At 41.9% G+C, this 20,739-nt stretch overlaps 1 protein-coding gene across 1 annotated transcript in view; it reads right to left on the bottom strand.

Moving 5' to 3' along the window:
* large2 (LARGE xylosyl- and glucuronyltransferase 2) overlaps nt 1–20,739 on the bottom strand; it is a 172,372-nt gene that overhangs the window by 126,291 nt on the left and 25,342 nt on the right. Inside the window, exon 2 of the mRNA XM_066700593.1 lies at nt 6,816–6,909. The gene's annotated coding sequence lies outside the window, so the exon portion shown is untranslated. The remainder of the gene's footprint in view (nt 1–6,815; nt 6,910–20,739) is intronic.

Raw genomic sequence — 20,739 nt, forward strand, 5'->3', positions numbered from 1 at the left:
CGAAAGTATAAAATTGCATTTCAAAAACTAGAAAAGAGATCAAACGCCCTCAATGAAACATGAAGTGCCCTTCAATAAAGCCCGGCAATTTGCTCCTTTTAACTTCACAGCCTTGCATTAAAGAAAACCTTAATTCTGTGACTACATGCACCTATTTTCATAAGCTTGCTTTTCTTGGCAGCCCCTGCAATTATCAAGTGCTCACGAATATAATCTGTAACAGGGCTTTTCGATTTTGTTTTTGCAAACTTGGTATATTCTGAGGAAAGGTCTGAATCCAACTAGTCCATCCAATTTAGTCTGTCCACTTCCTTTTAGCCATCTGGATCGGGTCCAGTACTCATGAACAGAGGCTTGTCCTGCTGTTGTGACAGGAGAGGGGCGGTCCGGTCTTTTAATCAACACCAGTAAAGCCTTTTCATTAAGAGTGCTGTCTATTTGCAGATTACAGGAAAAGTGTTGAGACAACCACCCGAGACCATGGGGGGGGGGGGGGGGGGGGGGGCGGCACTAATTAAAATGTTATACCGTGTCAGCAAAAACAAAGGGGAAGAATAAAGAAACAAAATACATGTTTCGAGAACCTCAGGTGCAATTAAAGAAAGCAAGGAGGGGAGTTGGCAGGAACTATGATGGAGAGGCATATTAGCACAGGAAGTGGAACGTAATTTTTCCTATTTGTTGCTTAATGAAACGCATCCAACTGTGCCCCTCAGGAGCCACTAAAGGGAGGCCGAACACATCATAAAAGCGCCAGGTGCTCTGACACCGAAGAGCCCAGAAGAGCTGACCTGCACAATAACGCCGCGGCTCCTTCAAACTGTCACTGTACATGCATTTCTGAATGTGGTCGTCTCCTTTTTTCCAACATGAAACCTGCTCTGTTCAAACAAAAAATGTACCCAAGGCTATATTCAAGTCTCAAAGTTTAAATAAACAATCTGTTCATCCTCATACAGGGACCCCGAATGCGGTCGGCAGCTGCGTTTCTCTCCGGCGGGCCGTGGTTTGGGTTTAATTTAAAGTCACACCATCGCAGGTACAGACCCAACAATAGGTTTGTTTCCACAGTGACAAGACAGTGGTACAGATATAATTAAAACACATATGCTGTGCCTTAACTCAGTAAAAAAAATTATAAATGCATGGCACCATCTGTATAGCTGAGTGAATATAAAGTAACCGCAAAAAGTTATTTTAAAAAAACATTATATAAGAGAGTGATTTAGCCCGCTTGTTTTTCATTCTGAATATTAGACTCCTACACAGACCATTACTTTAATCTCCTGTGCAATTGTGCTGAAAACAAAGGTAACCGTTTCTTCCCTGTAAATCAGTGATTCCAAACCCTTTTCAAAGCCCAGGGCGCAGATACTTCACTCAAATTGTTCTAGTTTTGACGAATGATAATTTGATTCCTTACATACTTATCATTTCATTTCTTGCACATTGCCACAGCCGCCCGTTCACACGGTAGTGGGGAAACTGGTGTACAGCTCCCTCGGTCTGCCACCATTGCGGCATCACACTTCAGAATTAAGAATTGATCCTTATCCCTGTCTGAAGATTTTAATGTTTTTTTTGGGGGGGAGACAAAAGTAACTTTCACAGCTTGCCTTGCTGCACAAAGCTGTTCTCTTCTGGTAGAAATATCATCCATACATTCATACACATACAATTTTAATGTATTTAAACTAATTCATTTTTCTCATGTGCGTTTGTTCCAAAATAGACACACCAACAAACACGCTAACTTCATTTAACATACTTACAGCTCATGAACTTTGATTTAGAAAGCTTCTCCTATATCTGCGATTCGGGGGAACACACCTAGTGGCCCACCAACTGCATTTGTTTCAAAGCTACAAGGGTTTAGATCTGATGCGCAAGGGAGGATGAACATATGAACATAAGACAGTGTCCAATCGAGAGGAGGCCATTCGCCCCTTCGTGCTCATTTGGTGTCCATTAATAACTAAGTGATCAAGGATCCTATCCAGTCTGTTTTTGAATGTTCCCAAATTGTCTCTTCAGCCACATCGCTGGGGAGTTTGTTCAGATTGTTCCAGATGAAGGGAATAACGTGGAGCCTACACTGTAAACCCCTCTAAACTTTAACTGCAGCTTTCACAGAACCTGATTAGCATAACTCTTGGACTGCCCTACCTAAAATAACATTGGGGAGTCCAAGACTAGTGTTAATCTGGGTCTTTAGAAGCAGCCCTTTATCGGTTTCCACCCCTTGCAGGTTGGCCGATTAGTTGACATTTGGGTCGGCTCCAAGCCCTGGTGATGGTACAGCGCACACTCCACTGCACGCATGGACGGATGCAGGAACCTGCGGGGAAAGCTGCTCTTATGGCAGTGCGCGACAGTGATCGAGGACGTTTCTTTGAAAGCAAAAGATTCTCCATGAAGCCACCGACGGCTACTCCCTTCCTTGGTGAGAAGATAATTATAATATCAGTGTTCAAGTAGACAGGAGAATGTGTCGAGTAGGTTTCATTATATTTAATGTACAGTGTATCCCTTCTAGACAACTAGTTGTTACTGAAAAACGAAATACCCCTCCGCACACACACTGACTCGCACAAAAGAAAACAAACCCAACTTGTTTCATGTAAAATGAATTCCACTGCATCAGGATGTAAGCGCAGTGCACTGTGTATTAACGGAGGAGAGAGAAAGTGAAGCAGACCACCGTCACGGGAACATTAGATTTGCGTGTTGGCGCTCCATGTTGCACACGTTATAGAACACCGAGAACTAATTCACTTCTCGGATATGAAACCAACCGTCTCTCAGAGGAATAACATGGGTTTTAAATCCATGCACTGTCTCGGTAAGCAGTCTGTAGCTCTTAACGGCACTGCAAGACAAAATCGAAAGCATACAAGCTTCTTACAAGAATACAATTTCACATTCTCAGTAAAGCACACAGAGGAACTGGTGCAGAAGATCCCTTGAGCCAGGATGCCCATTTCTCTCATGGTTAAAATCCTTCACTACACAGAGCCACAACCCCCGATCGCACTACCCCCAAGGGCACGGGCCCCCATTCCAACTGAACTGGAGTGTGTTAAAAAAGCATAAGAGCATAAGAAAGTGTCCAATCGAGAGGAGGCCATTCTTCCCATCGCGCTCATTTGGTGTCCATTAATAACTAAGTGATCAAGGATCCTATCCAGTCTGTTTTTGAATGTTCCCAAATTGTCTCTTCAGCCTCATCGCAGGGGAGTTTGTTCAGATTGTGATGCCTCTCTGTGTGAAGAAGTGTCTCCTGTTTTCTGTCTTGAATGCCTTGAAGCCCAATTTCCATTTGTGTCCCCGGGTGCTCGTGTCCCTGCTGATCTGGAAAAGCTCCTCTGGTTTGATGTGGTCGATGCCTTTCATGATTTTGAAGACTTGGATCAAGTCCCCATGTAGTCTCCTCTGTTCCTGGGTGAAAAGGTTCAGTTCCTCAGTCTCTCAGTAGGACTTTCCCTTCAGACCTGGAATAAGTCTGGTTGCTCTCCTCTGAACTGCCTCTAAAGCAGCGATATCTTTCTTGAAGTGTGGAGCTCAGAACTGTCCACAGTATCCAGATGAGCTCTAACTAGTGCATTGTACAGTCTGAACATCACTGCCCTTGTTCTCAATTCTACACTTTTGACAATAACATCCTGTTTGCCTTTTTTATTGCTTCCCCACATTGCTTGGATGGAGAAAGTGAGGAGTTCACATAGACTCCTAGGTCTTTCTCATGCGTTATTTCATCTAGTTCTATTCCTGTAGAAGTGTAGGAGTGTAGTGTAGGAGACCCCGGCTTAAGAGGTTTGCTTCCTCACAGGTTAAATAACTAAGGATCATGTTTCTTAGGGTGAAGGCAAGATCTGGTAAGACAGCGGGGTGAATTACGAACTAGGCAATCTGTGTACGGAAGTTGAACGCAAAAATAAAAATAAAAATTAAAATGTGTTCAGACTGAAGCAATCTGAAGTTCTGAGCAAATGCAGTCATGAGAGACGAGGCATTCTATTAACAGCAGAATAAACAGGTGCAAGACATGAGTCAGTAATGTATTCTTAAATTCACTCACATCCCCATCTAAGTTGATTAAAGGGAGACTTGGTAGCAGTGCATATAGGTTAGGGATGTGTGCGGACTCTGTGTCTGTATTTGCATAGAACTCAGGAGAAGAAGGGAAAAAAACGAGCGACATGTTTGCAGTCAGTAAGGAAACGGGCCTTTTACTTTCACCTGTCACTCTGCGTCTCTCCCATGGATTCCAAGGACACCGTGACTTTCTCCAAACTGCATAATGTAGCCGTCTTGCAGCTGTGCGTGTTGTATTTGCCAAACCTACTAAATGAGGCAATACATTTAAATTATTTTTTACCCCTAAATATTTCACTTTCAGAGCGACAGGGTGGATATTCCAGATGCTCCACACTCCTCACACTCAGAGACTTGATACCCATTCGATGCTTCGCAAGATATCTTTAAAAGTTCAGATACTCAATTGTAAAGTTCAGACATTTGAAGAACACAATTACAGACAGTTCAGAGGACCAAATCAGGATTTTTTCAGCAAAACTTTACCAAACATTAAGTTTCTAGGTTTTGTTTTTAGGGTGTTTCGTTTGGTTTGGTTCTAATGTGGAGCAGAATATGAATACAGTACATAAATAAACAAATTATAGAGTCCAGATGTACCTAAAGCATTGTATGTCTACTTCTCCACAAATAATGATAAACATTGCACTAATTGCTTTGCAGAATGAATGGGAAACATTAGTTTCCCTGTAAGCCCCCGATTTAATGTCTTTATAATACGTCTAGTTGCAGGATATATTTATTCACTTTCTCGTGTACCATTGTTCTGTATTAAAGTGCTGCTCTCTCTAATGGGCAGGATACATCGCTCACACAAAGTTTTACAGTCTGTTTTCCTGTTAATTAAGAGCTTTTGGCCATTAGGAATACTAAAGCTGTTAGCATCTCTTTTGCATATTCCTCAGCCCTAATTCCTTATGCTATGTTTAGCGGTTCAGCTGAAACACATTAGACGAGTGCGATAAAGACCCAACAGAAAGACAGCGCTATCGTGGGATAAATTACAAGCACTGGGCTAATTACCCGGCTGCCACAGATCTCCACTTTCACCTTTATGCTTCACTTAAAATGCCAAAAAGGAATACATTTGCGTTGTCATTTCAAATGATTACTAGGCGTTTTCTATTCGCCTCCATCAGTGGTTCATCGTATTTATCCCGCATTGCGCTCGCCGAACATCGTCACTGTTTATTTATTTGCACAGCAGCGTGAGAGAAGGCCGTACCTCGGTTGACAATCCAGGCAGGCCTGCAGTGAAGTGTGCACTTTCATGCCTAATGCAAACGAGACGCAAGGCCAAAGCTGGTCACGATTATTGATACATCACTAATTGAGCGCTCATTGAATCAAAATAAATCTCACTGCACGTTTGTCCCGTTAGTTGACTGAATTTATGATTTCCCAAAAGTGCATCCCAGTAATTAGGAAGTTAATTGAACTAGCGCCTTAATTAATGCACACAACAGCAGTTTAGCAAGGGTGCAGCCGTCGAGGTAACGTGTTGAGAGAGAGAAATCTCAGTTTTTTTCCCCACAGTGCTGAGCCACATGAAACCACTTTAATTTCAGCTTCCCAGGATGTATGAAACAATAACCCCATGTGAGGTTTATAGATCGCTTGCCTGCTTTATTTATTTTACATCTTTAACAGGAGTGAAATTTCCAGAGAAAAACTCCAGCAGCAGCAGTTTTGGTCTTTTAGGGTCCCCCCAGAATAAACGCTAAGACCCAAATCACTCCCGACCATGAGCCAGAACATAAAATAATCTTTAAACGGGTGTATATAAAGGGGGCTCTTGCTGAACTGTGCTGAAGAAAGACCTGGAAGTTTCATGTGCCTTATTCCCACCGAGCTGAGAGACCATCTGTGGGCGTGTTTGCTGTGTAATCATTCAACCGGCGACTGGATATTTACTTTCCAAGTCCTGGAGCGTCAATGCCCTTTCATTAAGACTGCGTTCACGGTTAGGAGAAAAAGACACAATCATTAAGCAATGTCCAGAAGCTCTGAAGCAAACGGTTTTACCAGAAGTCATGTGACGAGCCTCCATCATGTGATTAGACATAGACTGTAACAAGGAGACCATGTTCACCAGTATACACATAGATATATTTTGGACTACAGTCTACTGCCCCCCTAGATAAAGACTTAATCACATGACGTGGCTGCAGAGACCCATTCCTCTCAATCCACTAGAAACTGCACTGCTGGGAAAGTAGCACAGGTTTCCGCTGAACATCGATCAAACGGATTGCAGCCGTCTATGAGGTCAGTTGTGCCCCCCCCCCCCCCAAGTCTCTCGATGCATTGTGAGTACCTGCCGTTGTGGATTTCTCTGATGCATAAAGGCCGTTCGTGTACAGCTTGTTCTTAAGAGGCAGTGTACGATTATAGTAAAATAAATCTTTGAAAAGCCAGCATTAGTGCTGTCAATAAATCACGATGGCTTATTTCAGCCACACAAAGCTTGTGAAAGAAAAAAAACAGAATACGCAGGGACAGAAATTCAAAAGAAAGTGAAAGAAGCAAATTAAAATCGCATTAATCTACCTTCCTTTCTGACTCTTTAATGCCCTCCACTTCAAACCGATGTGAATGAATCAGACCTTGTGGTTGGTCACACGCAAATTACCCAGACAACCCCGTTTCTGTAAGGTTTGCCTCTTTGAAATCTTCTGTTTTAAAAGCAGGAGTGTTTTTGAGAAAGAGAGGGAACTCACCTATTTGAAGGATATCAACTCAGGGTAAAAGCTCCATGTCCACCTCAGGACCAACCCAACTTGTCCAGCCGTGTCCCAGAAGTTCGAATCCCCTCTGAAAGAAAGAAGAAAAAATAAAAATGATGCTATTTTGAGTCTAGAAGAAAAGTATTAATATATGACCGTGTTTTCCGGCAGGAGAGACAGATAAGTAAATGCTTTTGGGAGAGTAATCTTTTCCTGGGGTTGAATCCTTCAGCTTCCCTCAGGTTGTACTACTTTAATTTCATCTCCAAGCACTGCATCCTTTTCTAGAGCTCATATTGATGTTACCCAATTCCACGGCACTGCTGAGAGTCGCAAGTGTTCGTCTGCCGCAAATTGTTTCCATTCACACAACAGCGCTATTTAAATAAGAATGAGTATGTTGTTGTTGTCTGCTGCCATTTGTGCAGTAAACATTGCACAGAACAGGTCAACAAATTCATAGTTGCGGGTCAAGATCTTGATAAGATTTCAGCAGGTCAGAGCTGGCACTCATTCCTTTGACCTACCCAATTAAAAAAAAAAAAATCCCAATGGAGAATAAACGTGACTGGGCTCTATGCCTTATTAAACCCATTGGTACCAAAGCTGGATAACCTCAGTGTTTCTCACCAGAATGTGGCTCCACCAGACTAAACACCTCCAGCAACATGTGGCCAAGGAATACAGGATACAGAAACGCATCCCTTGCACAGATCACGCCCAGATTTCAACGGTACGTCAACAAGCCAAGTTCCAGTTCCATTTCCACAGGTTATGCAACAGACGAAGGATGGAAAATATGAAAAGGTTAATCAGTGGATTAATGGGGTCGTTCCATCGGTAGGTGATGTGTTCGGCTCAGCAGTCAAATGATGCAATTGCACAGGTATCAAATCCTTCTGGTTCACCTAGCGGACTGCTCTGATCGCCAATAGACACAAGACGCTTTAAGATGTTTGGGGGGGATGGGTTGGACTACAAAAAGCAACATTGTCGATTGTCGTTATCCTCACCTGATTGTAGTCCATTTCATCCTTCTTAATTATTGCCCACGTAAGCAACCACGAAATCTCTAGGACACCTCGGAGATGGTTACTGATTTTTGTAGTCGGACTATTCAGTGAAGAGGCACGTTTCAGGGATTTATTTTTATCTTTTTTCCCCCCTCGCATAAACTGGGCCTGCCTGCACATCAAGCAATGAAATGCTTACGACCTCAAGCACAGATTACAAAGCATCAGATCTTCTGCTGTTCAAGGACTCCGCACACATACCTTTTTATGAAGTCCTTAATTTACACCCATTCATCACAAGATATGCTCAGGATCCATGTATTACTATGGGCAAAAAACACATCTCAGAATTCCTTGGAGACAGATGGTTTGCCCCATTTTGGTCCCTCTTACTGGAAACACAAATAATTAAATTCAGTTTCCCAGGAAGAGTCATTTGGTCTGAAATCCCATCAACTTTGATTCAGCAGAGAACAGCACAGAGAACATGACGGGTGAATCAATTCACTGCCTATAAATGATGCCTAATAGGAATGCACACCAAGTAAAGTGTTCTTACGTAAATGATCAACCATCATATCTCATAATGTGTGCTCGAAGATAAACATTCACCCATTAAGTGAAAATAGCAGATACATTTGTTTAAATAAATTAATAAAGTGGGGAGAAAAAAACAAAACAGAGTTCTGTTTAACCAAGCCTGTGCCCCCAGGGCTGGGGTTTGCCGTTTCTTTTTTTCTCCCACAAGCTTATGTTCGGAGATTTGTACTTCTGTGTAGCTTCTAATTACACACTCTCGTTAAACCCAGTGCACTCACGCTGACATTTTTATTGCGATCCCATTGCGCGTCTGAAAGCTGTTCGATGCAAAGATTTCTCCCCCCACAGCCATTCAAAGCGGCTCGGATTTAAATACATTTTTATGTCCGCAAAGGTCTGCAGGAAACCACTCAAGATCATATTGTTCCCACCCCATTTCTCATGTACCTAAATATCTTCGCCACCATTACCTCAGAGGGAGGTAGTTGAGAAAGGGACCCAGACTTATTTTCTCCTACCTGTAACAAGGTGGTGATTGACACTGAAGTCAGAATTGGAAACAACTACTAAAGATTTGAAATAAAAACTGTATAATTATTCCAATATTCCCAAAAGCCACTTCATTTTACTGCAGGACTGAAAACATATCCTTCCGATGAATATGAAACCCCAGACAAAGCTGAGCAAGGGAAAAAAGGTTCATTCCAGGAAAAGAAGGGGTTAAAAAAACGCAAAAGGTAGAACTGTGATCTGACCCCTTGAAGACCTACTGAACATACATGTAATTGGAGAATGATACATCACACCAATTATAGACTATGTATATATGAATATATGGCACAATTTTCATGATTTGGAACAAAGAAAAACAATGAAACAAGAAATATCAATGTTTACTCAAGTGAGTTAATATTCTGCACATAGCATTGGAGAAAAAAACCTGACAAGACACACACACACACACCGCACACGCACACACACGCACACACCGCACACGCACACACACACCGCACACACACACACCGCACACACACACACACACCGCACACACACACACCGCTCACATGCGCACCGTACACGCACACACACACACGCGCACACACACACACACACACACACATACACACCGCACACACACACACCGCACACACACACACACCGCTCACATGCGCACCGTACACGCACACACACACACGCGCACACACACACACACACACACACATACACACCGCACACACACACACCGCACACACACACACACCGCTCACATGCGCACCGTACACGCACACACACACACACGCACACACACACACACACCGCACACACACACACCGCACACACACCCACACACCGCACACACACACACCGCACACACACACCGTACACACACACACACACACACCGCACACACACACCGTACACACACACACAAACACCGTACACCACACACACACATACACACACACACACACCGCACACACCACACACACCACACGCACACACACACACCGCACACACACCGTACACACACCGTACACACACACACACCGTACACACACACACCGCCCATAGGATTTAACCAAACAAAAAAAAGAAACAAAACAATTGTAACAACTTAAGTTTCAAAATTACAAGACCAGCACGGCACATTCGTCCAGATCAGCATTATTATAAATAAAGCCTTTATGAAAAATAAATACATGCCTCCAGTGGACATAAATAATCTCCTGTGAAATATCATTAGTGAAACTGCTGAAAACAAGAGCGGCTTATTAGCACGCGCTCACAGGCACCGGGCAATAGAGCTCCTGCCTCCGGTCGGCCTTTGCAGGGGGGCCGAGGCTGAAAAACCACTTCAATGTGTCTGGAGTGGAGATTCGCTTGTGTTCCTTCAAAAGAGGGTGTCGAGTGATCGCCCGGGGGCACCGATCATATCCCCCCTCCTGCAGCCCTGAAACATGAGGTTCGATCTGGAACGCCTGTGAATCCCACCACACTTTTCACCCTGGAACAGAGGAGACTACGTGGGGACTTGATCCAAGTCTTCAAAATCATGAAAGGCATCGACCACATCAAACCAGAGGAGCTTTTCCAGATCAGCAGGGACACACGCACCCAGGACACAAATGGAAATTGGGCTTCAAGGCATTCAAGACAGAAAACAGGAGACACTTCTTCACACAGAGAGGCGTCACAATCTCGTTACAAACTCCCCAGTGATGTGGTAGAAGCGACAATTTGGGAACATTCAAAAACAGACTGGATAGGATCCTTGATCACTTAGTTATTAATGGACACCAAACGAGCACAATGGGGCGAACGGCATCCTCTCGTGTGTACACTTTATGTTCTTATCTAAGACTTGATGTTCGGAAAGGCGCAAGGGAAGACAAAAACAAACTAAAACAGCCTAACTTTCTACTGTCCCCCCTCTTTAAAATACTTAATGTCAGCTCCCAAATCATTGCTAAGAAACAATCCAAAAATTGGTCAAACTCATTATCCTCACTTGGTTACATGATAACAGCCCAAAATTGTGACTGGATTCACCCATTATCCTGTGCTCGGGAGAACTGCTTAAGTGCTTAAATGTGTACCATTCACACACGGCCGCAGCAGGGAGCCTGACTTAAAACACTGTAATGGGCTTGATTTTTATATATATAAATGAAGTTTCTGCAACATAATTTGTCTTTCATTCTATTCCAGAGAGAGGGGGAATAATAATGTTTCCATCACACAGGAGGGCCGCAGACCCCAGACGGCTGCTTTGGCTCAGTCGGGACTTTGAGTCTCTCGTAAGAAACGAGAAATGCAGATGTCAAACCGAGCTCCTGGTCTCGGCCCAGGTAATTCAGTTTCAGACACGGAAGAGACCAAGAAAATTGAGTTTTCCCATTGTTAATATTGCAAGTGTTGTCACAAGGTTAAAATGACGCGAGTTCTTGCCGAGGGCGACTTTGAGTCGATCTCCTTATCTTGTGAAGCGTGAAGGAGGTCGTATGTCGGCTGTTGGAGAGAAAGCAATCGGAAGAAATGTGCTGTGACTGACAGTTATCAAATCATAGTCTGGCAATGGATCTAAACAAAGCTATTATTAGTAGTAGTTGTTGTTTTAGTAGTAATATTACGATGAGGAGGATTATTACAGAAATAAATAAGAGGGAGTGGGTTGTATTGTATGACCAGAGCAAACCTTGTGACCCAAACTGTCCACACTGAACAATGCTTTTCCTCCACCTTCGCCTAATTAGCAATTCATGTTTGCGCTCGATGAAATAGATATGTATTATTTAAAAGATAAGTTAACAACAAATACATAAATGTAAGGGACAATTAGCAAACTTACTTAATGTTTGTATGCAATAACGGTTACATTCACACTTTGCTGGACATGTTAATTATTTAGGTCAAACTACACCAGACATAAGTTACATTTGAATACCGAAAACTGCACTTTAGCTTTAAAAAACGCTATCAGAGGACGTTGCCAAATCCAGAACCTCTTGTGCTGCAAGGACATTCATTTTCCTCTCCTCTGCCAAATTAAAATTCAGTTTCTCAGAAATGAAGATTTATTTTAAGAAGATGACGAGGTACAGTGACTTAAACGGATCAAAGATAAAGAAGCTCAGGCAGGGAGACCACATAAACAGATAAATAAATGAACACACGGGCACATGCACGACGCTCTTCTGTTTAAAATGCACAGAGATTGCCTTTAAAGACAGCGCACGCCTGAATCGCAGCTGGCCCTCGTGAGTCCTCTCTCTGGGTCCTCCATGGCACTTCAGACTGTTAAAGCCTCAGTTCGGATCTCCTTTAAGCTTTTTTAAGGGCCCATTTAGCCAGGCGGGGAATTCTCCGGGGGAGTCTTGCTGAAAGTCTCTCTCTCGTGTTGCTCTGTGTTCAAGCTGTACTGTACGTTTTTTCTGCCAACTCAGCAAGACTCGCTGCACAATGTCCTGCAGCCAGATCAACTGAAAATACTGAGCTGTCACTCAAGCTGCACCGAAAAAATAAAACCCGAAACGAGCAAGAGTATAAAACGGGAGAGAAAGCTTTGGGAAGCCTTCTGCAGACACCGGCAGTGAAAATATGACTTGGGAAAGATATATTTTGTGGTTCATCTTTTTAATGTCAATATTTTACCACTGGGGCTGATAAACATGTTGACAATTTACAAGTGGCAACAAATTACAGTATGGTAAACCGTAGTCAAATACGGAGTGAGGAATCTTTTACTAAAAAATGAAATACATTAGCAAATAATTACCTTTTTTTTTTTTTTTACTTTGTCTTTTGATGTCAATACACTGAGAACACACAAAAAAAAAACAATTTAAAAACATGTCCCCAACGTAGAGAGAAACAGTCATTTAAGCAAATATATTCTGCAAAAATGATCAGTTCGCCCCTTTTTATTATTAGCCATCTGTTGTGTATGAAATGCTAATAGGTTTCTCCGAGGGACAGCGAATAGAGAATTAGTTTAAAATGGAGTCCATTTGAAGCGCACCATTAAACTCTTGTTTTTCACCCATTAGAATCAGTGTTTCATTAATACTACAGGCTATAATCATTTCATTGTTTATCAAAGCAACCAAAGGAGGAAATCTGAGAGGAAAGTGTCCATCAAAGCATGACGGACAGGTTTTCACTGTACATACGGCCCTTTAAACCTTTACTGATCTGTTGGTAATGGCCACACCAAGGACAATTTAAAGTACACCATGTAAGTGTGTTTTTATTTTACAGTACACAGTCCATTAGCAAATAAGGACAAAGTACCCTTCTGAAGATTTAGGATTTCAGCCGCAGGCCTCGCTTAGAAAATTCAGCTCATAGAGAGACAATCCTATTTCTTTCAGAAGCCATTTCTGTTTGTATATAAAGTGCTGTATCACACTGTTAGATTGTGTGTACTGGAGATAAGATTACACAGAGAAACAGAGGACAAGGCCTCTGATTATTACAGCTCTTTCTTGCCTTACAAGATCATTATAATTATTAAAATGGGTTTAGTTTAAAAAAAAGAAAAAGAAAAAAAGCATTAATCCTAAGATTATATAGTAACATAAATCCCTTTTTTAATTATACCCCCATCTCCATCAACCAGTTGCCTCCTTTTACTGATTTCAAAATTAATGGTCCCTGAAGTGTTTCAAAGAGAGTTCCAGTAATAGCGTTTCCCAGACGCCATGCCATTTCCAAAAATTGACTTTTAAATGTGATCTTGACTCAGACATATTATTTGAGATGCATTTCCGTTTAAAACGCTGGTTGTTGTAGCTGAAACACTATACCATTTCCAGATGCAGCCCAGTGGTGGCGGATAAAAATATCCTCTTGCAGAACTTTAACAATTTAGATGCATTAGCTGTGAATTCTGAAATATACAAAGGCATTGCCCACTGAACACATTACCAAGAAATATATGCGAGTGATTGCTATAGGCTTTGTTTTTCTCCAGAGGCAGACGATATCCTTATATATACATCTAATATAGCTAATAGCCTTTCTGAAATAATACAATTTGTGAAACTATTAAAACAAGTTATCAAGATCAGTCTTCTATAGAGTAAGACGCAGTATTCATCTCAGGGGAGTCTAAAAACAATGAGCTAAAGTAAATTAAGCATGTAAATGTCTACTTTCATCTCTCCAAAATTTCCCCAAGGCCATTTTCCTCTGGCAATTTTCCTGCTAATTAATGCTGGATTTTTGCATTGGACAGGTCACTGCGTTTCTGAAGCACAGATTTGACTTATTAGGACACACGTGTCCACAAATGCGCGCCCCTCGACAAAAACGAGGTTTGTCAGACGGTTCGCTGGTGTTCATAAGTAAGTCTTGCGAAACACAAAAGCCATTTTGATGTTTAATTGAAGTGGACACATTAAGTTTGCTTGGTACCAGTGATGGGACGGGTGGAATAGACAAGGGAGCCGGGGTACATGACTGTAATATGCATTTCACTTAGTTCAATCCTTCAGTCGACACAAGGGTGAAGTGAAGTGATAATTCCACAGAAAACAGTGAGAACTAAACTCCCACTGGACTCGAGTTATTCTTTATTGCAGCATCTATACTTAGCCATATGTGTTACTTTACTCGTAACTAAAAACTAAGCACATAAAGAAACAAAGTAGCCAAACTACTCCTTGGAAAAACATTGACACATGAACTACTCAATACAAATCTAAACCTTCTCCTTAATATAAAAATTATATTAATACAAGATGGATATAGATATAGATACACCGATCAGCCATAACATTATGACCACCTGCCTAATATTGTGTAGGTCCCCCTTTTGCAGCCAAAACAGCCCTGACCCGTCGAGGCATGGACTCCACTAGACCTCTGAAGGTGTGCTGTGGTATCTGGCACCAAGATGTTAGCAGCAGATCCTTTAAGTCCTGTAAGTTGCGAGGTGGGGCCTCCATGGATCGGACTTGTTTGTCCAGCACATCCCACAGATGCTCGATTGGATTGAGATCTGGGGAATTTGGAGGCCAAGTCAACACCCTGAACTCGTGATTCATCAGATCAGGCCACCTTCTTCCATTGCTCCGTGGTCCAGTTCTGATGCTCACGTTTCCATTGTAGGCGCTTTCGGCAGTGGACAAGGGTCAGCATGGGCACCCTGACAGTAGCTCGTCTGTTGGATCGGACCACACGGGCCAGCCTTTGCTCCCCACGTGCATCAGTGAGCCTTGGCCGCCCATAACCCTGTCACCGGTTCACCGCTTTTCCTTCCTTGGACCACTTTTGATAGGTTCTGACCACTGCAGACCGGGAACACCCCACAAGAGCTGCAGTTTTGGAGATGCTCTAACCCAGTCGTCTAGCCATCACTATTTGGCCCTTGTCAAAGTCGCTCAGATCCTTACGCTGCCCATTTTTCTTGCTTCTAACACATCAACTTTGAGGACAAAATGCTCACTTGCTGCCTAATATATCCCACCCACTGACAGGTACCATGATAACGAGATTATCAGTGTTATTCACTTCACCTGTCAGTGGTCATAATGTTATGGCTGATCGGTGTATATATACACACGTACATGTGTACACACACACACACACACACACACACACACACACACACACAGAGGTGACACAGAAATGTCTCAGGATCCCACCGCATTTGGATTGTAGCAGAACAGCTAGTGATGTACATGCGATTTTCAAGAAGTAAAATATAATCTGCTTCTCTTACTCCACACTGGTATTTTAAGCTTAGGCAAAACATAAATAAAAAAACAGCCCCATCTGTTTGCAACTAAGCCTATAATTCCATATCTTATAGTCTAATGTATATTCCATAAATATATACAGTATCTGGAAGACTGCACAGTGAAGATATATTGAGCTGCTCACAAGCTGTTAATTTGACTATGTCCCGGCAAGGGGGGGATTCACATACAACCAGCACATAATTAACTGCATGGGAACAAGTGTCATGTCATTATGTCCCGATAGCTTTTTGTCAATTTCAAAAAGGACGCTCTACAGCGGTCAATAAATCCATGGATTGACTAGATTACAATCTCATTTACTGTCCAGATTTAGTTATTTATCCAGTGTGAAAAAACACAGTGTGCTAGCAGTGACAGAGACTAACCCCTATGGAGATCAGACTATAAATAACTATGCTTGAAAACCTCAACGAGTGAATGACTTGTTTTTAAAAAAAAAAAGTGCTGAAGAAACAGGTTTCAGTACAACCGATTAATTAACCTTTTTATCTTCCAGTTCAAGTGAAATCAATTATTTTCCACCCCAATCCGAACACACAGCCCCCTTCAGATAACATGCATCTGAAAAACAGTCAATACTTCATCAGATTTCCCTAGGGACGTCTAATTAAGATTTAAAAATGTAAAATAAGGAGAAAAAAGAAGGAAAATCACCAGCTTTTATGTGATTTTGGGAGAATTTGCGGTACAAAATGAAACTCCATTTCCCAATCATGGATCAATGAAACAACCAGATATTTGTAGGCAAAACAAAAACTGAGATGATGATCGATGCATCATATTTCCACAGAGATACCCATTATCAACTTGGGAAAATGACTAATAAATAGATGCTTTCCGAAGCACTGAAGGCTTATTAAATGCATCACACAAAACACATTTTGTAGTACAGGATAAATACGGATGCAAACTGAATCTAAATATATAGCCCACAAAACACAGAGCAAAAGGTGAATATTCTTTCTGAGCTGAGATTATTATTAAGGTTCTGGGTTGAAATAAAGGAGTTATTTAACTGCACTGAATGTTACTCCTTGCACTAAACCTGAATTATAACCCTCCTTAAACTTTCAAGGAAACGTGTGTCGGCCTCACTGTATCGAGTCCATCCTCAGTTTCAAACAGTTCTTATAAGAACAGAGATATGGTGAAGACTAGACGTTTTCAAGCCTGATGAAAGCAACAACATAGTTCATACATGGCAACCAATGCCTATTAGTGGCCATATTAAAAATAATTGCCAGGTCATGGATTTGGGTTGTAGTGGATCGTTCTGGGGTCACACAATCATGGGGGGGCGGAAGAAACAGCCTGATCAGAGACTGAAATTTGCTTTTATAACAGAACAGAATACCATTTGATCAAAGTGCACCACACAAAGAATAAAACAGATACATAAATATGAACTGCTGTAGGAAGAAGAATGAAGCTGCCCTGTGGAGAAAGAGCTCTCTCGATCTGTGGAGCTTTTTGTCGACCAATAAGGGCAGCCAGACCAAGGTGCCACTCAACACATTTCTTTAAAATGAATTTCATACTTTTGTGTTGCCTGACAACAACCTCCGAGTCCCGCAGACTGATCCATCTTGATTTCTTTTGTTGCTGCGCTTATGGTACTTCTATCTCTAGACAAACATGCTGCCTATGTTTCATATGAATATATAGATCACATATTTTTCCTATTTGATAAAACAAACAGGGGAGATTTTTTTTTTTTTTACCTATAAATAGCCGCGGTCAGCATTTTGATCCGAGTGTTAAGAAGGGTTTAGATAATGATTTCTGAAAGTAGTCATGGATCCAGCAGCTTTTCTTTCCAGTGGTAAGCAGTTTTCCAGCCCCACATCATAGCTCAGTGCCCACAGCCTCGCACTGTACCTTAGCACAAGTCACTTGGGTTAGGAGAGTGAATCGTGCGGGGTGTGATTATGTCAAGCATTATAAAAACCCTGCCCACAGTACTGCACCCCGTCGAGTCATCTCTATGCAAGAGACTCACAAAATCAACTCCAACAAGGGATGCGACTCTAGAAAGGAAACTCAAGTGTCCTCCAAGCACATTCATGTAGTGCCATAAGAAAAGGGGGGGAATAGGCAAGTAATAATTTAGGAGGGCTTATTCTGAGTATGTAAATAAATACTTCATTCTCATTCCTCTCGATGGGACTCTGCAAATACGTAAATAACCCTCAAACAGCCGTACATTTATAAGCCACTCTTGCTCAAGGACAACACATCATCATTAACAGTCAGAATGGATATGCAGTAGCAATTTCGTACAGTGCAGTCAAGGACTAAGACACATGGACAGGAAGGAACGCAAAAACAAAGCCCCTGCAGTGCATCCTGGGTAGGCGTACAGACCCCAATGAATATGAAATGAGAGAAAGAAAAGAAGAAACATCTTCAGGAATGTCAACAAAGGAGTTCTGGGCAACTTCTGCAGATCCCAAGTCATGTGGAGTACCAACCACGGCCAATCTAGCCATCTTCACTACAAATAAAATACATAATTAATTAGTATTAGTATTAGTACTAGTAGCAGACACATACCTTCATATTTAAGACAAATGAATCAAAAGAAAACTAAGCACAAGATAAATAAAGGAAAAACAGGTTTGCTTTTGTTTTGCTTACACAAAAAAATAAGATGCAGCATCTCTTCATTGGGAGAGAGCAGCAACAGGCCTTATTCATACTAATCAAAACATCTTCAGCTGTTAAGAGCCATCCATCAGACTACACAATGCGTGGCAGTGAAGGTTTTTCACACAACACAAAAGCGATCACCTCAGAATAGATCTAGCTTCTGTTCAGACACCATCCTGCCCTCGTGCCCACCTTGGCTTTATGCAAGTCACAAGGCTGTTCCACTGAAAAAAAAAAACACTCCCAAATCTTCACCGTAAAGTGCTCCGAGCTGTCAAACTGTGAAGTTGGAGGAGAGAATTTAAGCAGAAAGAAATCGCATGTCATCCCTTCAAATAGGCTTCCAAGAATTACAGGCCAAACTCAAATCAGTAGCAGGCTACAGGCGCGCCGATCTCAAGGAACATAACTACCTCTCTGTCTGCAGGGCTGTTTCCTCTCCAATAAGCCCGACAGTCCATGTCAGTTTAACGCATTGATAAGCATAATCAGACAATCTCCCTTTCAACAATATTTAAATAACTATCTAGAACACACACACTTACATATATTTATTGCTGTATTTTTGCTGGATGTCACTTTACCCAAAACCCGTGGACACCTGGGACTAAACTACACACTTTCACAAGACCTCTGCTTCTGCCCCGGCTTCAGGGTATCAATTTGTGAACACTTTCCAGGCGATTGAGTAGGACAGCTACCACAATGGACTTTCCTTGCTTTCCCCTCACTTTGACAGCACTTGTTTATTTCAGCTGAGGTGCTAAAACTCCTTCTGCTTCTACTCTAGCTGTTAGGGGTAAAACTGAAGCGGAATGTGTTAAAACTTTACTATTCAGTTGCTTTCAAATGTGGAATGTCCTTCTTGACGTTAATGATAGGTATTCTTAAAAAAATACCTTTTCCACTCCGTGATCTGAATCTATTTCTTCCAGACACATTTCTAGTCTGTGTGAATTTCAGTCAACACTTGTTGTTCACTTCAGTTTCAGGACTTCGATGGCTGTGAAGGGGTCCGAGGCGAGCCCAGGTCCCCCCCCACAGCACCGTACCAGTCTACAGATGCGGCCCAACACCGATCAACCATTGTTTCCCAATTAAGAGAAGAACAAAGGATGTGGCGCCTAACGCGATATCACGGCGGCTGGGCATCACACCTGGAGCTTCAGGATTCACTGGAGAGGAATAAACCTTAATTAAACGCAGTACATGAATATCTGCCACTCTCGGAGAAGAGATCTGTCAGGCTGCTGGGGCTCTCTGCCCTTGGCTGCCTTTTAAACAATACGTGCTCATAGGCAAAGTCATGGCACCGGTTATTGAAGACGCTAATCTGAATATTGGATATTGGGTGCATCTTGCGAATCATTCATAGCTACACGGCAGAGAGGTGTAATGATTTAAAAACTTTACATCCCCCCACCCTTCCTTCTTTCCTTGTATTGCCCGTCTGTATTCAAGGTTTCAGATTATGAAAGGATTTAAGTATTATATCTCTGACTGACATCTCGTGAAGATCCAGAACAATCTATTGGAAAAGATGGAAAACAAATATGGCGACACTGTAGCGTAACATTTTCAAAATATTGGTAAACCATACGTGATCCACGCTGGAGGATTCTGGTGCTTCTGTGACTTGAAACTGACATATTAATTGAAAGTAACGAATGCGGTACATTCATTTCAAAGGGCACCATTAATGTTCACCTTGCTGCATACCAACTCATTATGCTAAGCAGTTTGGTGTTATTTGTAGCCCAAGGCAAAAACAGAAATGCCTAATTAAAATTTTAAAAGTACACTCCCCCTTTTCCATCTGGGAGAGCTGTATGGGGTATTGGATTTATATATTTGTTATTTAAATGGGGAATTTGTCCCCATCTTATAATGCAATAAAATCACTCTCCTAATTAAACCTGCACAAATAAAGTGAATGGCTGCCCTTGTCATTGCTGCGTCAGAATCAGGAAGTTAATGGACTGAGCTGGAGGGAACAAAGTTTGACAAAGAAAAAAATAGCAAAGAATCAAGTACAACAAATACTGCAGTAAAACACTCAAATGAAAAATAACGATGACTTAATATTTCTTAAACAAATTTGGATATAGGAGTCTTCAATCACTTGGAAACATTATAAACAATACGTTCACCATTGAATTGTAAGTTCCTTTTATTTTAAGTCCAGTTATATTTGAGTGAAAGCCGAATGTTGACTGAATGCTTATGTTGCCTTAACACAGTGTTGGCTCAAGACGCACCTGTTCAGACTGTACCTGTAACACCACAGCCAACATCTCTCACACATAATGCCACCTGATATGATCTCTTGTGCTCCCAATTACCTTTGCTTTTTAGCACTTTTAATAATTCTACTGTAACTACTGGTGTACTATTGACGGCCCTCTCCCTTGGCACACAGCAGGGATGGGACGCTATTCTGCTCTGAACTCG

The sequence above is a fragment of the Amia ocellicauda genome, chromosome 4 (genome assembly GCF_036373705.1).
Source record: "Amia ocellicauda isolate fAmiCal2 chromosome 4, fAmiCal2.hap1, whole genome shotgun sequence".
Taxonomy (NCBI): Eukaryota; Metazoa; Chordata; class Actinopteri; order Amiiformes; family Amiidae; genus Amia; species Amia ocellicauda.